The following is a 19,764-nucleotide window of genomic DNA, read 5'->3' on the forward strand; positions in this document are numbered from 1 at the left end:
AACTGAAAATTCCAAAAACATCTTAGTATCCTTCTTCTTCTTCAAGTGCCCTCTCCGCTACGGAGTTTGGCAATCATCATTCCTATTCGTATCTTTGAAGCTGTTGCTCTAAATAATTGGTTAAAAGTGCACTGGAACCAGTCTCTTAAATTGCGCAGCCAAGATATACGTCGTCTCCCCACGCTTCGTTTGCCCTGAATCTTTCCTTGGATAATTAACTGGAGTAATCGGTACTTTTTTTCTCTCATCACATGACCAAGATATTCCAACTTTTTTCTCTTGATGGTGATCAACAGCTTCCGTTCTTTGTTCATTCTTCGAAGAACTACACTATTTGTTATTTTGTCTGTCCAAGGTATTTTCAAAGTTCTTCTGTATATCCACATTTCGAAAGCCTCTAGTTTATCGGTATTGCTCTTGTTTAAAGTCCAAGTCTCTACTCCGTATAGCAGTATCGAGAAGATGTAGTATCTAACCAATCTCATTTTCAGGTTTAAGTTAATGTCATGACTTCCCAGAATGTCCTTCATATTAACAAAAGCAGCTCGAGCCTTTCCAATTCTAGTTTTAATTTCTTCTGTGATGACATTGTTGTTATTAACGCTTGTTCCCAAATATTTATATTTGTGCACCCGTTCGATTTCGTTATTGTGAGTGTATAGGTTTGCATTCAATATCTGTTTTTTTGAAATAATCATGAATTTCGTCCTATTTCAATATTACTTAAAATATTCTGAGTACTTGATGTAAATAAATCATTGCTAAATTAATATTTATTTACATCATTGCTTTTTTATAGCATAGCTCCGAAGATGGCTTTGTAAGCCGAAAGAGTTCAGCGAGAAATACTTTCCTTTTCCAACTTTTGATTTCTATTTCAATATGTTTTATGATTAAAAATATAAGTATAAATATGTGAACAAATATTTATTCCCTCACCCTGTAGTTTCACTTTACAATTTCATCGATGGAGGCAAGAAAGTGATGATTTTGTTTTTTTAAAGATCTGCTCTAAAATATTTACTGTTTCGAAATCTCTATTCCATCCGATCTGCACATTTGACAGATTCACTATTGGTCTCTATTCCTAGGAAACTGTACCAAAATCGAAAACCATTATCATTACACTTGCTTTACAACCCTGTGTCAGTCCTAGCCTCCTCAAGAATTTTTGTCTAGTCGTTCCTATCTATCGCCATCCTCCGCCAAGTACGTATTCCAATATTTCCCATCCTTCGTAGATGTTATCAAGAAACCTTGGTCTGGATCTTCCTAAAATTCTCTGACCATGGGTCTATCAAGCAGCGTTATCCACCAATATTACTCATTGATACATTATTTTAACTTTGGTATGAAAAATACTTTCACAAATCGTTGTTCTTTCTCTTATTATTATTATTATTATTATTTGCTGCCAAAATGTGTCCAAGTCAAACGAGGTTTGACTTGAAAAAAAAATATAGCGATGTGACAAACAACAACTGAACAGTCCCATCGAATATACAAGTGATGAAGAAATGACGAGATGGATAATTTTTGTTGATCGTTTCAACTGTAACTCCAACCGCTACCGTTTTTTTATTAACATTTAAATCTTTCACCATCCTTCACAATAAACACAATACAGTAACTAAAATTGTTTGTCCTAGCAATGTCAGAGAGATGTAAGGTCCAGTGACTAAACTATCAGAACACAAATATTGGCTTGTTTACCGGTAGGATGCGCACATACACAGATACGCGAACACAGATACTAAAATCGGCACTGATCACAATGGCTGGGCGCTGTTGAAGGCGTAGCTTCCACTACTGTAGACACTGTCAGGAACGGTTTGGTAGGTCCAAGGGATCATATCGTTTAAATCTCTTCGCTTGTTGGTTGTTAAGAAGATTGTATGCCGGGGTGTTAGAATGCACGCGAAACCTGTTTTGATATTGTTCAGAAATTATTTTGTACGCTTGAGACTGTTAGTACCTGCAGATCTCTATGTGAGGCGTCATTCTGGATATATCAATGGGCATTAGCGATTGTTCTTAGAGTTTTAGATTGAAATCTTTGTACTTTCATAACATAACATTTGCTAGCTGATGCCCAGAGCTGCGAACCATATGATAAAACGGGTTTTATTATTACTTTGTATATTAGCAGCTTGTTGTCGATCGATAGGTGTGAATTTTTTCCCAGCATCCAGTAAAGTTTTTTGTATAAAATTTCTAGTTGTAGTCTTTTCGTCCATATATGTTTGGTCCATGTTAATGGTTTGTCCAGATGAATGCCTAGATATTTTATGTCATCATTTTGTAGTAAAGGATGACCATCGAGGTTAACTTGTGGATATATACCTCTTCTTAGAGTAAATATAATATGTGTAGATTTTAAGGGATTTAATTTAATTCTCCAGAGTTTAAACCATTCGTTATTTTTGTTTAGATGTAGTTGCAGTATCTCTGATGCTGTTGCTGGATTACTATGAGATGTTAGGAAAGCAGTATTATCTGCAAATGTTACAAGCGTTAGGTTATTGCTTGTTGGTAAGCCAGCCGTATATATTAAGTACAAGACCGGTCCGAGCACACTACCCTGAGGTACACCAGTTTTGATGGGGTAGAGTTTTGTATAGGCTTCGCTGTGCAATAAAATGCACAGTCCGTCGAGACATGCAATATGTTAGTTATTTAACCTTCGGAGTACCAAGATTATTTGACTTACTTAGATTACCATGATGGGTCAAGCGTGACCCATTCTCATTTTATTTATAAGGATATTTTAAATAGTCAGTATTGTTATACAGTATCTTTAATTTAACAAAAAACAAAGAAACAAAATAATTATAATACTAAATTTTTGTATTTAAATTTTTAAGATGGTTCACCATCCTGGTCTTTTTGGCAGTAGTTGCATTCAATTTTGACAATATGTACTTCTTCGCGTTTTGAATGAGTATTACAAATAAATATTTTACACATGTCACACCGTTTTGAATATTTATTGTCACTACCCCTACAAGAATAACAACGACCTCGTTTTGTTGCAGATTGCGGCACTTCTATTTGCTTTTTTACACTAACACCGGTGGTCTCTATTGCAGCGATTACGGATTTATGGTATCCGGTGGGTTCTTCTTGTATTGCTTCCGTTTTTCGTTTTATATTGGGTGAGGTTAATTGTTTTCCAAGCTCCTCCAGAAATAGTTTTCTGCGATGTTTTATATTTACTTGGTTATTCCATTCAGGATTTTTCGTATTCCATAGAACGAAAGCATTGTAGCACGCAATATCCAAAAAGTTGAAAAATATACGTAAGGGCCATCTTCTTGTTGCTCTTTTACATGTGTACTCTCGAATCAATCTATCTAAAATATCGACTCCACTTTTGGTTTTGTTGTAATCCAAAATAATCCTTGGTTTAAACTTTTGGTTTTCATCAGAAATTTCATGTTCATTGTGTAAGGTCGATAACAATACAACAAACTTGTTAGGCTTGGTTACATATTATGAAACTAAGGTAATGTTTTTAGTGAACAAAAATTTTGAAGAATACAGTGAGCGATCTGTCATTTCAAGCAATGATTTGGGTAAACTCTTCCTATTTTTTCTGATAGTACCCAAAAGAGTTAAATTTTTGGATAAGAGTTCTTCAGATAAAGCAATGTCGGTAAAAAAATTATCAGTTGTAATATTTCGACCAGACCTATACCAATGTTCTGCAAGTGTTTTGAGAACTCTTGGGCCTTGGTTACGTTCACATTGATCACCAATCTTTCCAGTATATATCTCAAAGTTACAGCAATAAAAATTTTCAGCGTCACATGGGGTCCAAGCCTTTATACCATATTTCTTCGGTTTACTTGGTATATAAATCCGAAATGGACAACGTCCCCTAAAATCAATAAGCTGCTCGTCGATAGTACCAAAAGCAGATGGTTCATATGATTCCCTACAATTTTGGGCAAATAGATCAGCGATTTCTCGAATAGGAGCTAATTTATCTCGTTCTCTTCTTTCTACTCTCGTATCCAAATTATCAAAGCGAATATACTTCAAAATACTTAAAAATCTATTCCGGCTTAGAGATGCTTTATAAATAGGACGCGTAAATGCATTATTTGTATTGGACCATAAATTCTGCACTTTCTCATGGGACTCTCTGAACCTTCCACATAATATAAGTATACCAAAGAAAGCACGCAGTTCGACTAGATCAACTTCAATCCAATCCTTCATGTTTTCCTCGTTCTTACTGTTATAAGCAGCTATGAACTCAATAGCTCTCTTATTGGTATACTCGAGAATCATTGACATAATACTATCAGAAAAAAATAAATTAAAGGCATCCATGCATGTCTCAATATTTTGACTTTTCTTAGTTAGACCTACGTTTTTCTGTAATAAATTACATGCCAATGTCTTACCCTTTTTTGGAGCTAAATAACGCCATGTTCTTCCTTCGCACAAAACATCAGATACGTTAGATCTTTCACTATCTATATTTTCAGAAGTTGTCGCTAAAACTTCCTCGTTCTCGAGTTCAGTAATTGATAAATTACCTTCATGTGCTTCTGGCTCACAACCGTCATTATCACTCGCTTCACTATTGCTTTCATCAAGCTCTGCAAGGCCATCTTCTTCACTATCTGATAGGAGTAAAGCATACAACTCAGCTTCACCCAAAGGTTTATTCTTTTTCCACATTTTGATATAAGTAATACTGCACACTTCAAGATCGATGCTTGATTTAAATTTATAAACAAACGTGAAATACCGCTTTACACCAAAGTTGGACCTCTCGTCTCGGACTTTCTTGTAGAATATGCCTATTAGACACTACATTTACTCCCAAGGTTAACTTCTATCTACTAATATTTCTACAAACATAATCATTTGGCCTTGAATACGTTCACTGGTAAACAGAGACGGCTGCGTTTTACGTGTACCTACAAACATATTGAAAAATCCTTCGAAATCCCAAGAACAGGTCAGGACTGACCCGGCATCATAGATTTTACGTAGAGGAAAAACTGTAATTTGCATGTTCACGAATGATACACGAAAAAATATATTGAAACAGCACTTACGATCAATAGGATTTGTAAAAAAATTATTTCAGGAAATATTAAGAAATAAGTGAATTTCGGGTCACGCTTGACCCAGTCTTGGTACTCCGAAGGTTAAAGTTGCAGTTCCTTTCGAATGTATCTTAGAACGATGTATCGAGAATACTGTTAGGCTTGCTCAGGCTCTAAGCTATCAAAATTGAACACATAATGTATATTTTGTAAGTTATCATTTAAAATATGATACTTTTGCTTGTTCTAAGATGTCTTCCATATTTCTGTAGAAAAAATTTGAAACCCAAAATGTACAAAACCAGACAAAATATATATCTTGGGTGAAAGAAAACAAAAACAAAAAAAACATTAATTATTTTGCTGTCACATACGACATTTGACAGACAGCTGCCAACTTTAACGTGAAGCACCAATTCGACCATTTGATTTGATAACTCTAAAATTACATATCCGTTAAAATTTATACCGTAAAAAAATAGCGTTTACGTGTCAAAATAACGGAAGGATAAAATTTTACTTGATAACTCTCTAATTTGTGGTCTTGTTCTATTGTAATCGGTACCATTAAACTCACAAATAGTTCCATTAACAAAATATTTCCAAACATTTTGTGTAATTGGTTAGGTGTAATCCTATACTAGCAAAAAAAGCGAAATATATGTTGTTGTATTACGCCAACATCCATTATTTTGTTCAGTAAACAAATTTTGCAAGTTCCTTAAATTCGCAATATTTTTAAAGATTTGTTTTAAATTTTCACATGTTTAAACAACTGTATTTAAAAATATTTAAAACTAGAAAAGATTCAAGAAAAAACAATTTTCTTGATCTTTTTTGTTGTAAAATATTTTTAAAACCATGCATTTATTTAACATAAACATTTATAATTTATAACTTTCTAGACTATTTTATAGTTGAGTAAGTCTCAGTTTAAATCTAAATAAATATATTACCTTACTGCGCAGAGAATTTTTTCTGCTTGATCTTAAAACAATATATTACATCTGGAAATAAAAGATAATATTTCATTTAGTCTAGCAAAAGACGAAAGATAATATTTACAATATAAACCGCTCAGAAAAAATATTTGTAATTTTAGTGTCAACGGTTTTTCGCGTTACTGCGTATTTTGTGGAAAGCGTAGTATATTTCATTGCTATATAAACTATTATATAACAGTATTGTATAAAATATTTATTTAACTGACGAGAACACAGTTTATTCCAAATTATTGATTTCTGTTGCAAAAAGCACAGTTTTTAAGAGTTGTAATACGCTTTAGTTAGCCTTTCGATGGTCGCAGCCCCGACAAGATGCGGCTGAGACCTTAGAAAAGGAAAGAGAGAGGGCAGGTAACGCTCATTTAATCAACCTTCCCAAAGTGATTCCAGTTTCGATGTGACCGCTATATTTTGGTGCATGTATGTTACCAGTTCTACTGATTTTTTAGTAGATCTATTGCTTTCAACTTCAATTTATTGATTTACTGAAACACTATATCAATCTACTAAAAAGTATGTATTGATAAAATCATGTTCAAAAAGTGATCATTATATGAGTGTTCAACTATAAATTTTGAAAAAAATATATTTATCGATATATATTCAGTATTCTTAATCTACTGAAGAAATAAAATATGTCCTGGCAACCTTTCTGGTGCCGGTTTAGGCATCAGCCAATTCCATACCATTACGAGTCCCTTAGACAAGGAAAGAGAGGGGACGCGTAATCGTATGAAATTGACTGAAGCCTAAACCGGCACCAGAAAGGTTGTCAGGTCATATTTTATTTCTTCAGCAGATTGAGAATAATGGATATTACATCAATAGACTGTTTTCAAAATTTATAATTGAATACTATAATGATCACTTTTTGAACATGATTTTATCATTACATATTTTTTAGTAGATCTACTTAGTGCTTCAGTAAATTGAAGTTGAAATCAGTAGATCTACTAAAAAATCAGTAGATCTGATAACGCTGCGAGAGGTAGTAATGGGCAACGTACAGGCACCAAAACATGGCGGTCACATTGAAACTGGCTTCACTTTTAGAAGGTTTTTTAAATGAGCGTTACCTGTTCACTCTCTTTCCTTGGCTAAGATGCGTCCCCTCTCCTTCCTTGTCTAAGGCTGAGACTAACGACCAATGCGATCGGTCGTATCAAACCCTCTTTTCGACAGCTTTTGTACCACGACCTACATGGCTTGTTTCTCCAGTTGTTTACAAAACGTGACCTTGGTTGGAGTTTTATAGGAAAGTATAATAATGAATTATAAAAAATTAATTGATTTACTGAAGGAGGAACAAGGTGATGACGATCTACTTTTACAGTACTTTTTAGCGACTAAATAAAAAGGAAAACCAATTAAGCAGCTTTACAAATCTCGTACACAAAAAGTGAAATCATTTCACCGACAGCAACTGAGAAGCTTAAGAGTGGTAACTTTATTATATATTTTTTTAAATATCACTAGAATTCAATCTTAATCAATTTAATAATGTTACCTAAAGTTAAAATTAAATTTAACTAATAATATACTGTTGGAAGTGCATCTGATGATCTTGTTATTTCTCTTTAAATTAATGTTTTTTACTTAAGTTTTTTACATATTTTTAATATACATGTACAATTTCCACATGTCTTTTGCTGTGCTAAGTTGAGTTAATTTGTAAACTGTATTCAGTTCCAATTAATTGTTTATACAACATAATCTTGTAACGTCCATTGTCGTAAGCTTCTTTACATATTTAATATCTTTGACTGCTACATGTCTTTTTAAGGTAACACACTTATAATAACTTTTCTATGGATGTTTGGTTTTTCATATTGTTCTTTTTAGATGAACTGATGATGCTTCCTGATTAGAAAGCGAAACGTCTTTAATAAATAGATAAAATAGCCACATTCTTTGTCTTTTATTTCTCCACTTTGACCGAAAAACGTACCACTATTCGAGTGTTCCTTAATTTATATTGGATTGACGGTTGTACTCTTACTCGTACTTATTATTGGCCTTTTAAATACATAAATATCTATATATAAATATCTTCTATCTATTTTTTTATGTGAACGAATTTCGAAACTTGGGATAAAGTATGATTTTATTTTCATATAAGTATTTCTCATTCATAATTTAATGCTAAGATACAAAATGTTTCTTTTCTTACTATATAAATTTTAATTTTAGTTTTGTATAAGCACTTCCTATTTGTAATTTAATATCTAAACAGAGAATGTTTAATTCTTTTGGTGATGTAATTCTACTAGAATTGTTTAATAACTTTTTGTTCGTTATAAAATAATAAAGGTTAACTTTGTTTTAAATTTTTTATTTTATTTCTCTCTCTGAGCTCGTTTCCTTAGGTGGGTACATAACGGTTGGCGCCCAATTCATTTTAATTTTAAAGATAACACAAACAGATTCCATATGAATTTTGATAAAACCACACTTAATCTTGAGTACGTTACACAGTTAATCCTACACGTATTTTGGCAAGAAATTGTTTTGCTTGTTTTGGCGGTTTGGTTTTCTGTTTTTTTAAAGTAGTATATATACTATTTAGGTTTTACCAAATGAAATGGACAAAATCGTGTACAAAATAGGTTCACTTGATTCCTCAGCAATAAATGCTAACTTAGTATTTTATTACTTCAATTATAATACGCTATAATCAACTGTTTTTATGTTATTCCTTGTTACTGGTAAAATAATGAATGTAACATTTAGGGATGGCGGTTTTTGACAAAACACCGGTTTTCGGTTATACCGGTTTTTTTTGCTTACGGTTTAACCTGGCGGTTATAACCGGCCAAAAAAACCGGTTTTTCCAAAAACCGGTTTTTCCAAAAACCGGTTTTTGGTTTTTTTAATCCAATAGTTACAAAGTTACATTTACAATGCACTTTAGTTTGCGATACTTCATTCGACTCGATATCAATATGATCAAAATTAGTACTATCGAAAAAACATCAATATCAATATAAATAAAACACAATTTTTAATAAAACCATTTTATTCTATTAATTATTATATTTATTTATTATTTTATTATTAATATATATTTAGTGATTATTATTAAATATACTATAGCGTAAGATTAATATATACATATTGCAATAATATACAATAAAAGAATATGAAGTAATATTTTAAGTAAAAAAGTATAGGTTAGAAGGTTACAAATAGGTTATATTATATGAAATGGATTTAGCATTATGTTGGCCAGTATTTTTCATGAAGCCTATTGACAAAAACTCGTTCATATATATGTTGGTCGGTTAAGCGGCTTCTCTCATCTGACACAATATCATTCAATGATGACAACAGTCTCTATGATGCCACCGAACTTCCGACCAACGACATGTATTTTTTTAGCTATAAAAGCCAAGCCTGGCATATAGGTTCTGTTCTGATCCCAGAATGAAAACGGATCACTTGGCAGCAAAAGCCGCTGCAGATATAGAGTCAGTTCATTTGAAAAAGAACTTTGAATCTGTGTATCCTGAGAACTTAAACTGAAACCACTGTTCACCAACTCCAGATCGTGTGAAGACCAAAGAGGGTTTGATTTTAAACTCACTTTGGCTTCTTCATTCTGGAAGGAGCAGGAAGAAAAAAGTTTTCCGATTTCGGTAAGGTACGTCCTAACTTCCGAGCCTAAATTGGATGTGACTGTCTCCACTATATACGGATTCAGATATAGTTTTTTGAACCTCGGGTCCGTGATTGTAGCATGGCAAAGCAGGGTATTTCGTAAAAGCTTAGTGCCCCTCTCTTGAAGGCTAGTTATAAGATTTTGGCATAACTTTTGAGCTGTACTAAGGTTTGGCTTGAGGTTTTTTAAAAATCTTTCGATAATAGACATAAGGGGGATAACAAGGCTAGCAGTAATGTACTGGGAACCCGAGATCTCCTTTGTGGCCTCATCGAAAGGCGATAAAATGCTTACAATTTCAGTGATTAGTTTTATATCTGAACCAGAAATCATCCTTGGTGCTTTTTTAATCGAGGGATCTGCCAATATTGCAGCTATATATGGGGACATTAGTGTGAATCTTTTAAGCATATGGTAGACAGAATTCCATCTGGTTGTAGTCAGATGCAGAGAGCAGTAAACCAAAATTATTATACTACTGCTCAGCAGAGAGCGCTAAAATAATTCAGGTTCTATGGTCAATGAATATAATGAGAGTACAATATAATATGCAATTATTGTATTTGATGCAAATTTAATTTACCACCATTTAAAAATATAATCCTCTAAAATACCCACCCATTTTCCTCTCCTCCCAAACCCAAAAAATTTCCCACCCCAACCATTTCAACTTATAAAAAAATTTCCAAGACTCTTTCAAATGGGATTTAAAAAAAATATCAACACAAATATTTTACTTAAAAATAAATTGAATAATGCAATTCATCTTTTATTTTTATTACCATCATAAAAAAATTATCATGTATTACTTTTAACACGTTTGTATATTTGTATAATAAGTACATTTTAACTCATTTAATACTTCCTGTATGGGTGTACCGGTTTAAAAACGTAGGGAAATCCTTGGAGATTCGTATTCGTAATCGGTAGTTCGATATTTATAGTCAGAACATTATTTTTGGTAATCGGAAACAGCCATTCACCCACTTTCAATGTCAAGAGTCAAGTGTGAAAAATAGATGATGTACCAGATCACTTCTTATGTAAATATTATGATTACAAATACCTTTTCAACGAAATATTATAATAAAACTTATTATGGTTTTGTTTAAAATAATTACTTGAAAATAATAATTATGATTGGGATCCAAAATAATACCTAACCTAATCCTAATCACCGTAAAAACCTAATAACCGGTTTATACTTTAAAAATAAAAAACCGGTTATAACCGGGACAAAAAAACAACCGATAAAACCGGTTATTGCGAAGTAAAAAAAACCGGTTTTTGGGTTAAAACCGGTAGGTTTTTCCCATCCCTAGTAACACTTAATAAGTCATAAATATCATGGCATGTCGTGGCACAAAATTCATTATTCTTCATGATTTAGGAATTTTTGCGTTTACAGAAACTTATAAATTGATTTAATCTGTATTTTGTATTCTTCTGTTCATGATAGTTGGTTTGAAAAACCATTATCATTATCTTTGACTCGACAATCATTTAATTTCGGTTTCTGGCAACGTGTTGCTATCTTCTGATCTCTAGTATCCCTCTAGTCGGCTGGCTCCTGCTTCTTTTTCCTATAGGTGTTCCTATCGTTAGCTTTTTGGCACTCATGTTGTCAGGCATTCGTATTATATGTCCGGCCCAACAGAGTCGCTGTGTTCTAATGAACGTTACGACATCTGGTTCATTAAAGAGTTGGTATAATTCGAAATTAAATCTTTTGTATGTGAGGACTAACCTCAGCAGTGATTTGTATATAATAAATTTAGTTTGTTTTTGGATATTTCTTGAATGGAATTGTTTTCTTAAAATAAGTCCACAATACTTCCTATTTTTTTTAATCTTTTTTGTTTTTTTTTACTTATTTGTCTTTTAATTTCTTTGCTTGTTTTATTGGTAGTAGTCACTAGCGAGCCAAGGTATGTAAAGCTGTCAACACGTTCAAAGATATGACTTTCAAATGCTGTTTCCTGTTCCTCATTTGCTATAGGATCCTCAGTAACCAACATGTACTTGATTTTGTCTTCGTTGATGACTCGACTGAGCTGACAATTCTAGACAATATTGCTCAACATCTTGCTTGCTACGCTCTATTATGTCAATGTTATTAGCGTATGCTAAGATTTGTATCGATCTATTGTAAATAATACCGCCGTCTCTACTTCGTCTATCTTGGACTGGCTTTTTTAAGGCAATATTAAATAGGAGGCAAGCCAGGGCATGTAAACTTCAGAGACTTCGCTGGGCTGGTCATGTAGTAAGAATGGAGAAAGAAAGATTGCCAAAAAGAGCCCTAGATAGTAAAATGCAGGGCGCAAGACCAAAAGGAAGGCCACGGAAAAGATGGGAGGATGAAGTGGCAGCAGACGCGCAAAATTTGCTAGACGTGAGAACTTGGAGAAGATCGGCGCGGGACCGACAAGGTTGGAGGCATAGCTTGGAGGCGATTTGGGCTGTAGCGCCATTGAAGAGAGAGAAGCCAGGGCATCCCCTTGTCTGAGTCTATCCTTTATCTCAAAGGATCGAGAATTTTCTCTCTGTATCCTAACGCAAACTCACGAATTGATTGGTATTGGGTTTGAAAAATCAGAAAATAATAATTTAAAATTGTAGAATAGAAATAAACTTGGTGAAAAATATTAAAATTTCAAAAAGACAAATTTATTTTGACTTGGTGAATTTTTGCACAATGCCTATACTTTTCCATGATTTCACAATTTTAAATTTAATGCATTTGTGAAAATGTCACACACAAATAGTAAGGTAATTGTTTGCCTTCAAAATATTGTACAAATTCTTAAACAAACTTTTTATTTATTTAAATACCTTTACAAATAATATCTTATGTAAGGTTCTTTCTTTGGAATTTTCATATTTACTTACGCGTAGATAAAGACTATGGAATATTAGAAAAAGTATTAGATTCCTTTTTTTGTTTAAAGTTCATCCACAGTTGCCTGATAAGGGAATTGATATATTTGAAGTAAAGGTAAACGTATATCGGGAATATCAGTTTGTTGTTGGATAAAAGTAGAATGTAAACAAGTTGAATTGATGAGTATATTAAAAATTATTGTTCTTCAATACTACACATTAAACAAAACAACAAAATAAACTAAATCAAAAATCCCCGAAGCATCATTTTACTTAAACTAGAAGTAATTTAAAATATTCTTCTTCTTCTTCCTTCTTGTATGTAGGCTTTAAAGCCTGTTTCTTCTTCAATATTAGCTTTTTAAATTGTTTAAATTATCGCACCATCTTTTTCTTGTTCTACCAATACTTCTTCGTCCATTTGGTGACTTATCTCATGCTATTCGTACTATTCTACCCTCTGCCATTCTACTAATGTGTTCGTTCCAATCTTGTTTCCGTTTTGTCACCCATGCATTTATGTCGTCTATATCGCATGCTCTTCTTACGTTTTCGCTTCTCTCCCTATCCAACAGACTTTTCCCTGATATTCGTCTAAGTATTTTCATCTCTGTTGTTTCTAGTAGTCGTCTCGATTTAGATGTGTCAGGTTTTGTCTCTGCCGTGTATGTTAATATAGGTCTAATTGCTGCTTTATAGATTCTTGTTTTTATGTATTGCTTAGGGGTTTGTTCTTCCAGATTGTACTATTAAGAGATCCCGTCGCTTTACTTGCTTTTACGCTTTGTTGTCTTTCTTCGTTCTCTCCTGCTTTCTTCTTCATCTCCGTAACTAGTTATATCTATTCCCAGAAATCAAAATTTTGCTTCCTGCTTTATTATTTTCCCATTCATTTCAATTTTACATCGTAGCGGATATTTAAATGTCATACATTTGTTTTTTTTTGATATTATCATATTGTATTTCTTGGCTGTTGTATTGAAGATGTGTGTTAATCTTTGGAGCTCGTCTTCTGTCTCGGCGATTAATGCGGCATCGTCTGCATAACATAATATTTGAATTTCTTTGTTTCCCATTTTGTAACCATGACCTTATCATCGTCCATTATTATATTAAAGATAAGCGGGCTTAACGAGTCACCCTGCCTGACATCCTGCCTGGTATACACTGTGTTAGTTTTCTATTTATCTTTGCCTGTATTTGATTATGGAAGTAGATGTTTTCGATGGTTTTTATAATACTGATTGGTATGTTTCTTTTATACAGTAGGTATAAGACGTCTTCGACTTGGATGCAATCGAAAGCCTTTGTCAGGTCTATAAAACATAGATCTGCTGGCTTATTGTACTCGATGGCTTTTTCTGTGATTTGTTTTAGTACAAATACGGCGTCTACGCAGTCTACGTTAGAACTTTTGTGGCAAGCTTAAGTGCGGTGTTCGGTAGATTTGTACCTCTATAATTGTTGCAGTCTTCTATAGCTCGTTTCTTGAACATTGGTATCATTATGCTGTTTTTCCATGTGTCTGGTATCTTGCAGTGCAATATTAGTTTTTGTAATAATAAACTTGTACAAGTTTTGTATAAAACTTAGAACTTAGAAAAATTGATGGTAAGACACTATGGGACAGAACTAACGAGAGGCTAATTCGCCCAAGTGGTGGTCTTCTGTCAGTCACAACCACAAGGCAATGTGAAATGTGAAGGTATGTGATTTAATTTGAAAAAATACATACTTTGAAAACTGGAAATGAGAAATCGAACTTGCAAACAATTGCTCTGAGATTTTAAAAAGTAAATGTAACAGTACCACTGTAGAAATACTTTATTTTAATTGTAATAGAAGTAAATCAAATATGTTAAAATATTTAACTGAATAATTAAATATTCATAGATTTATTCTTTATAGGTTATGTCCCAAAAAATACAACAAAGATCTAGATTACAAAAGGGTCAAAGATCACGTAAGATAGCAATTCATGTACAAGTACAATTAAAGTAATTATAGGAAACAACACAATTCTTGTAGAATGGCAAAAACATCATTATGTTCATACCAGAGAATTTCTTTGGCCATACTTTTGATTCACAACATATCAATTTAGAAAAGAAAGATAAGAACTCCATTCAAAGCTAATAATCGGAGTCCCACAGCGAAGGTAAAAACATTGTCTTTCTTTTTTTTCTGACTTACAAAATTCTCTCCGAGTGTATTAAACATTTATTTCTGGTCGTTTTAGAATTCTAGAAACTAAAAAGACATATTGATTCACAAATCAGATTTTTTCCATAAAAAAGAAGAGAGTGCAAGTAAACTCCAGTCTTATGAGATCTACTAAACAAGAATTCAGCGATATTAATGAAAATTTATAACATTCCAATGAAGAATCATTTTTTATATTTAAATCTATATAGCCATCACGACATGAGTAGATCAATATTAAATATACCTATATACATTTTCTAAAATGTGGAATTTTTATTGTGTTGCAACTTGCAAATTAAAATTTCTTAAATATAATTGTTGTGTAGTTTTTATGTACGAATGTTGTAATTTAATATACTAATTATATTTTGCAACAGTTGCTTTAAAATAATAAAAAAATGTACAATTAATTCTAGAGTCAAACAGAAACGTTAGGAAAATATTGACCTTTTCCTTATAATAACAAATAATAACATCGTAACCATCAATATAAAAATTTTACAAGTGAAGTTTTGTTTTAAATAAAGTATGTATTCCTTGCTATTAACGAATCAAATATTCAAAGTATTTATTTCTTTTAAAAAATAACTACAAAAATATTTCATTCTTTTATTAACAGGGAAGACTTCATTCAAAACAATGAAGACTTTATTCAAAACAAATCAATATTTTGAATAAAGTCTTCATAAAAAATTTTCATTTTGATGGTTAAGATGTGTTTCCCGAAAGAGGATATACGCGTAATACGCCTCCATTATTTAAAAATCGCGCTAAAATCTAGGTAAAGAAAATCTGGCAACGTCGGCATCGCTTGGGTTAATTAGCTTCTCTTACAGAACTATAAGTACAGATATACGACGTAGATGCAAGGTGGAGAACATCAAGAATTGGGTAAGAAATAGAAGAGTAGAATGGCAACAAATGGAGTAGTAAAGACGGCAAGAGACGGTTCCCCAATAGGAAGACGATCAGTAGGAAGACCACGAAAACGATGGAACTTACTGGAGGCACATTGAAAAACAGACAGAGTCATGTCTATATAAAAAGAAGAAGAAGAAGAAGTTGTTGTTTGTTCTAAAAGCTGGTGTTATTCCTTTCTTTTTTATATGTTTGGTTATTTTTGTTGATATCTGGCTTGTATATGTAATCGAGCAGAAGATACTGGGTTTTTTCTCTGGTGGCGCAAATACTAATTTCAGGACATTCTTATATAGTTTTTGATTTAAAAGTGCATTTATGGTTTGTTCGTTAAACCTATTATTTACTGTCATTTTCCTATTGATGTCCAATTCTATCTCAAAAAATAACTTCGAGCAACGTCATCTGTAGTTATTACATTCTCTCCCATCCCCCTTTTGTATATTGGTACTATTAGTGACACTTTCCAGTCTTCCGGTATATTTTATTTTTTCATATTTTGTTCATTATTTTTAATAATATTTGTTCTCCATTTTCCCTATGTTTTTTATAACTTCTGTTGTGATTTTATTCACTCCAGGAGCTCCTCCATACTTCAACGTTTTTATTGCTTCTTCTAGTTTTTCCTTGTTTCAGGTTTTTTTTTATATTTTTATTGTCTTTAGGGTTCTGTAGAATAGCTTTTGGTTACTTTTGTTACCTTCTTTCATTTTATCTATGAATTTTTCCCAATTATCTCTCTTTGCTGCTATTACTAATATGTTTACCTGTTTTATTTCATTTTTATAATTATTATAATCCTCGTTTAAACATTACTACTTTTCTAAGCAACGTTGGAATTATTCTTTCTTTTATTTGGACTGCCTCTCCCCAATATCTGTTCTTCTACCATATTATAATTGGACGTATACGTGTTTTCTTTATATGTGGAAAATCTATCAACCTTTTCTTTAGTAGCTCTGATTTGATAGAATAAAAATGTACAAGATGCAATGACAATTAAAACAAGATAAAGACTCCTGTGGTACCTAGAAAAATATAAAATAATAAATTTGGCACAATTAAGTTTTAGATCACATCGAAGTACAGCAGACAATCTAGCAGTCCTTCAAACATCAATCATCAATGCCTTCCAGTACAAACAAGACGTAATAGCTGTTTTGTTTGATATCGAAAAAGCATGCGATATTCTGTATAGGCCTCTTATTATATAGCTAAACTTGAGGAGTACAGTATATCTGAAAATATATCTTTATTTATTAATCAATTTCTGACAAATAGAACCTTAACCTTAACCTTAACGTAAGAGAAAATGGTAAAATCTCTAGGACTTTTAAACAAACTAATGGCGTTTCTCAAGGATCGGTATTGAGTCCTACACTCTTTATACTTGTTTTAAACGATATATGATATAAACAAATTGAGCTTCCAGTCAAGTTTGCATTCTACGCAGATGATTTAATTATGATAATTTTCTGCCGAGGCAAAGACACTATTGGCACTTGCAAACTGCTTCATAATGCTACTGACCAATTGCTTGAATGGACTTCGTAGTAAGCGGATTTAACCTTTCTGTTAAGAAGACAAAAATCATTAAGTTTTCTCGCAGGACTGCCAGTACTAGAAATCCTAAAATTACCATAAATGGTACATGTCTACCAGAAGTAGAAAGTATACGGATTTTAGGACTTACATTCGACAGTAAACTTACTTGGAAATGCCATTTAAAAGATCTCAAAACTAAGTGCATGACAAATCTTAACTTATTAAAAACTCTGTCCAATCATCATTGGGGTGCAGACGAAGAATCCTTATAGAGTAAGATCCCAGAGCGATCAGACATAACTTATTTTCACACAGATGAAACCTTAGAATCTGAGTAGCGTCTCGTGTGCTTTGAATACCTGCGTATTTATGAAACTTGCTGAGTGACACCTGGGCAGGTACCAGGTGAGAAAGGTAACCAAAAATAAGAGCTATTTAACTTAAATTTACATAACTGATTTTTATACATATTTTGTAGAATATTATTTTGAAAATACTGTAATAAGTGTCAGACACTTGTTATGGACCAGAACTTTTGTCAGACGCTTTAAAGCTCCACTAAAATTAAATGAACTTTACTTACTTTTACATGTCTGATTTTTAAATAGAGTTGCAAAAATATTTAATCGGATCGAAAACAGTAAGTATTCTTATTGTATTTGAATTTTTTACTCTGAGGCTCATGCGCACAGCACTCTCGCGCTCATACTTCTGGTTAACTAATTTTTGTGTTTGAGGGATGTTTGGTCATTTTAATTTGTCTGACTGATTAAATATAACTTTATTATAGTTCCATTAATAACATATTTAAAAATCAGACATGTAAAAGTAAGTAAAGTTCATTTAATTTTAGTGGAGCTTTAAAGCGTCTGACAAAAGTTCTGGTCCATGACAAGTGTCTGACACTTATTAGAGTATTTTCAAAATAATATTCTACAAAATATGTATAAAAATCAGTTATGTAAATTTAAGTTAAATAGCTCTTATTTTTAGTTACCTTTCTCATCTGGTACCTGCCCAGGTGTCACTCAGCAAGTTTCATAAATACGCAGGTATTCAAAGCACACGAGACGCTACTCAGACTCTAAGGTTTCATCTGTATGAAAATAAGTTATGTCTGATCGCTCTGGGATCTTGGACTATTACTTCAGATTTATAAATGTCTTATTCGTTGTAAAATAGACTACTGCAGTTTCATTTTTATGTCAGGTAGCCCATCAGATTTAAAACTTTGCCATCAGGTCGAGACCCATAGAGATTTTATACAGAGAAGCTAATGAACTTTCCCCCTGGCTACGTCGCCGGCAACTCCTTTTAAAATATTCGTCTCGATTCTCAGCTAATACCAAAAATACAGCCTATAAATTACTACATGATGACCTTTTAAACTCTCCTTCCTATTAAACTTTAATATATGCCACAGTATCTCTCATCACATTTAAATAACATCGATCTTTCAAGCATAACTCCCATAGTAATATCATCTAAACCTCCCTGGAATAAATTGAAAGCAGATTCACATTTGACCAAATTGTATACAAACAATCAATCAATCAATCAGTTTATAACATTCTACGCCGTTTTTTCATTTCCAGTCTCCATTTATCTCAGTGGTTCCAAAGGTTTTCTTTAACTCCCCTCTCCCTTAAGTCTTAATCGATTCCTTCTCTCCAACTTAATCTCGGCCTACCTTGATTTTTTCTTCCATGCATTGTCCAGTTCAATACTTTCTTTGGTATTGTGTGTTCATCCATTCTTAGGACGTGTCCATACCATCTTAGTTGATTTATTCTGATGTCTTCTGTTATATTGTGCTTAACACCCACAATTTCTCGTATTCTTTCGTTTCTAACTCTGTCTAATCTTAATTTTTCAGCCGCCCTTCTCCAGAAGTCCATTTCTGTTATTTCTAATGATTTTAAGTTTTTTGATTTTAGGATGTCTTACATATGGAAAAATATAGCAATTTATTATGCAAGAAAAGATCAAGTGCGTCGTTAGGACCAAGATGAAGAAGAACGATTAATCTTAATATTTTTGATCCGTTGTGAAAATCTGAGCAGACGTGTACTGAATATGAATTTTAATGTTCTTCGAAGACTCTGCATCAGTTTCAGTCCATCTATCTAGTGATCGTCCTCTAGTTCTCCTTCCCTCGTATTTTCTCTGAATATTTAGCCTGTCCATAAGGCTAAATATGTCCACGATATCTTTGTAAATAACAACCTAACTATAAGTCGTAGGTTATCAACCTAAATATTGCGGTGTAAATGTAGCTATTAAAATAATTACATACACAAGTTTATATCGACGATCTTAAAATTCTATATATCACACGTTTAAACCATTTAATGTATCGTAATTAAGTAACGATTACTAAATTAATGTAACATAATTAATATTAAATTTTATTTTAAAAATAGCTTGACAGATCCAAGTCAACCAAGTCTTTAGTTCATTTTTTTTCTTATCATTCAACGTAAAT

This window comes from Diabrotica undecimpunctata, chromosome 1, assembly GCF_040954645.1.
Source record: "Diabrotica undecimpunctata isolate CICGRU chromosome 1, icDiaUnde3, whole genome shotgun sequence".
NCBI lineage: Eukaryota > Metazoa > Arthropoda > Insecta > Coleoptera > Chrysomelidae > Diabrotica > Diabrotica undecimpunctata.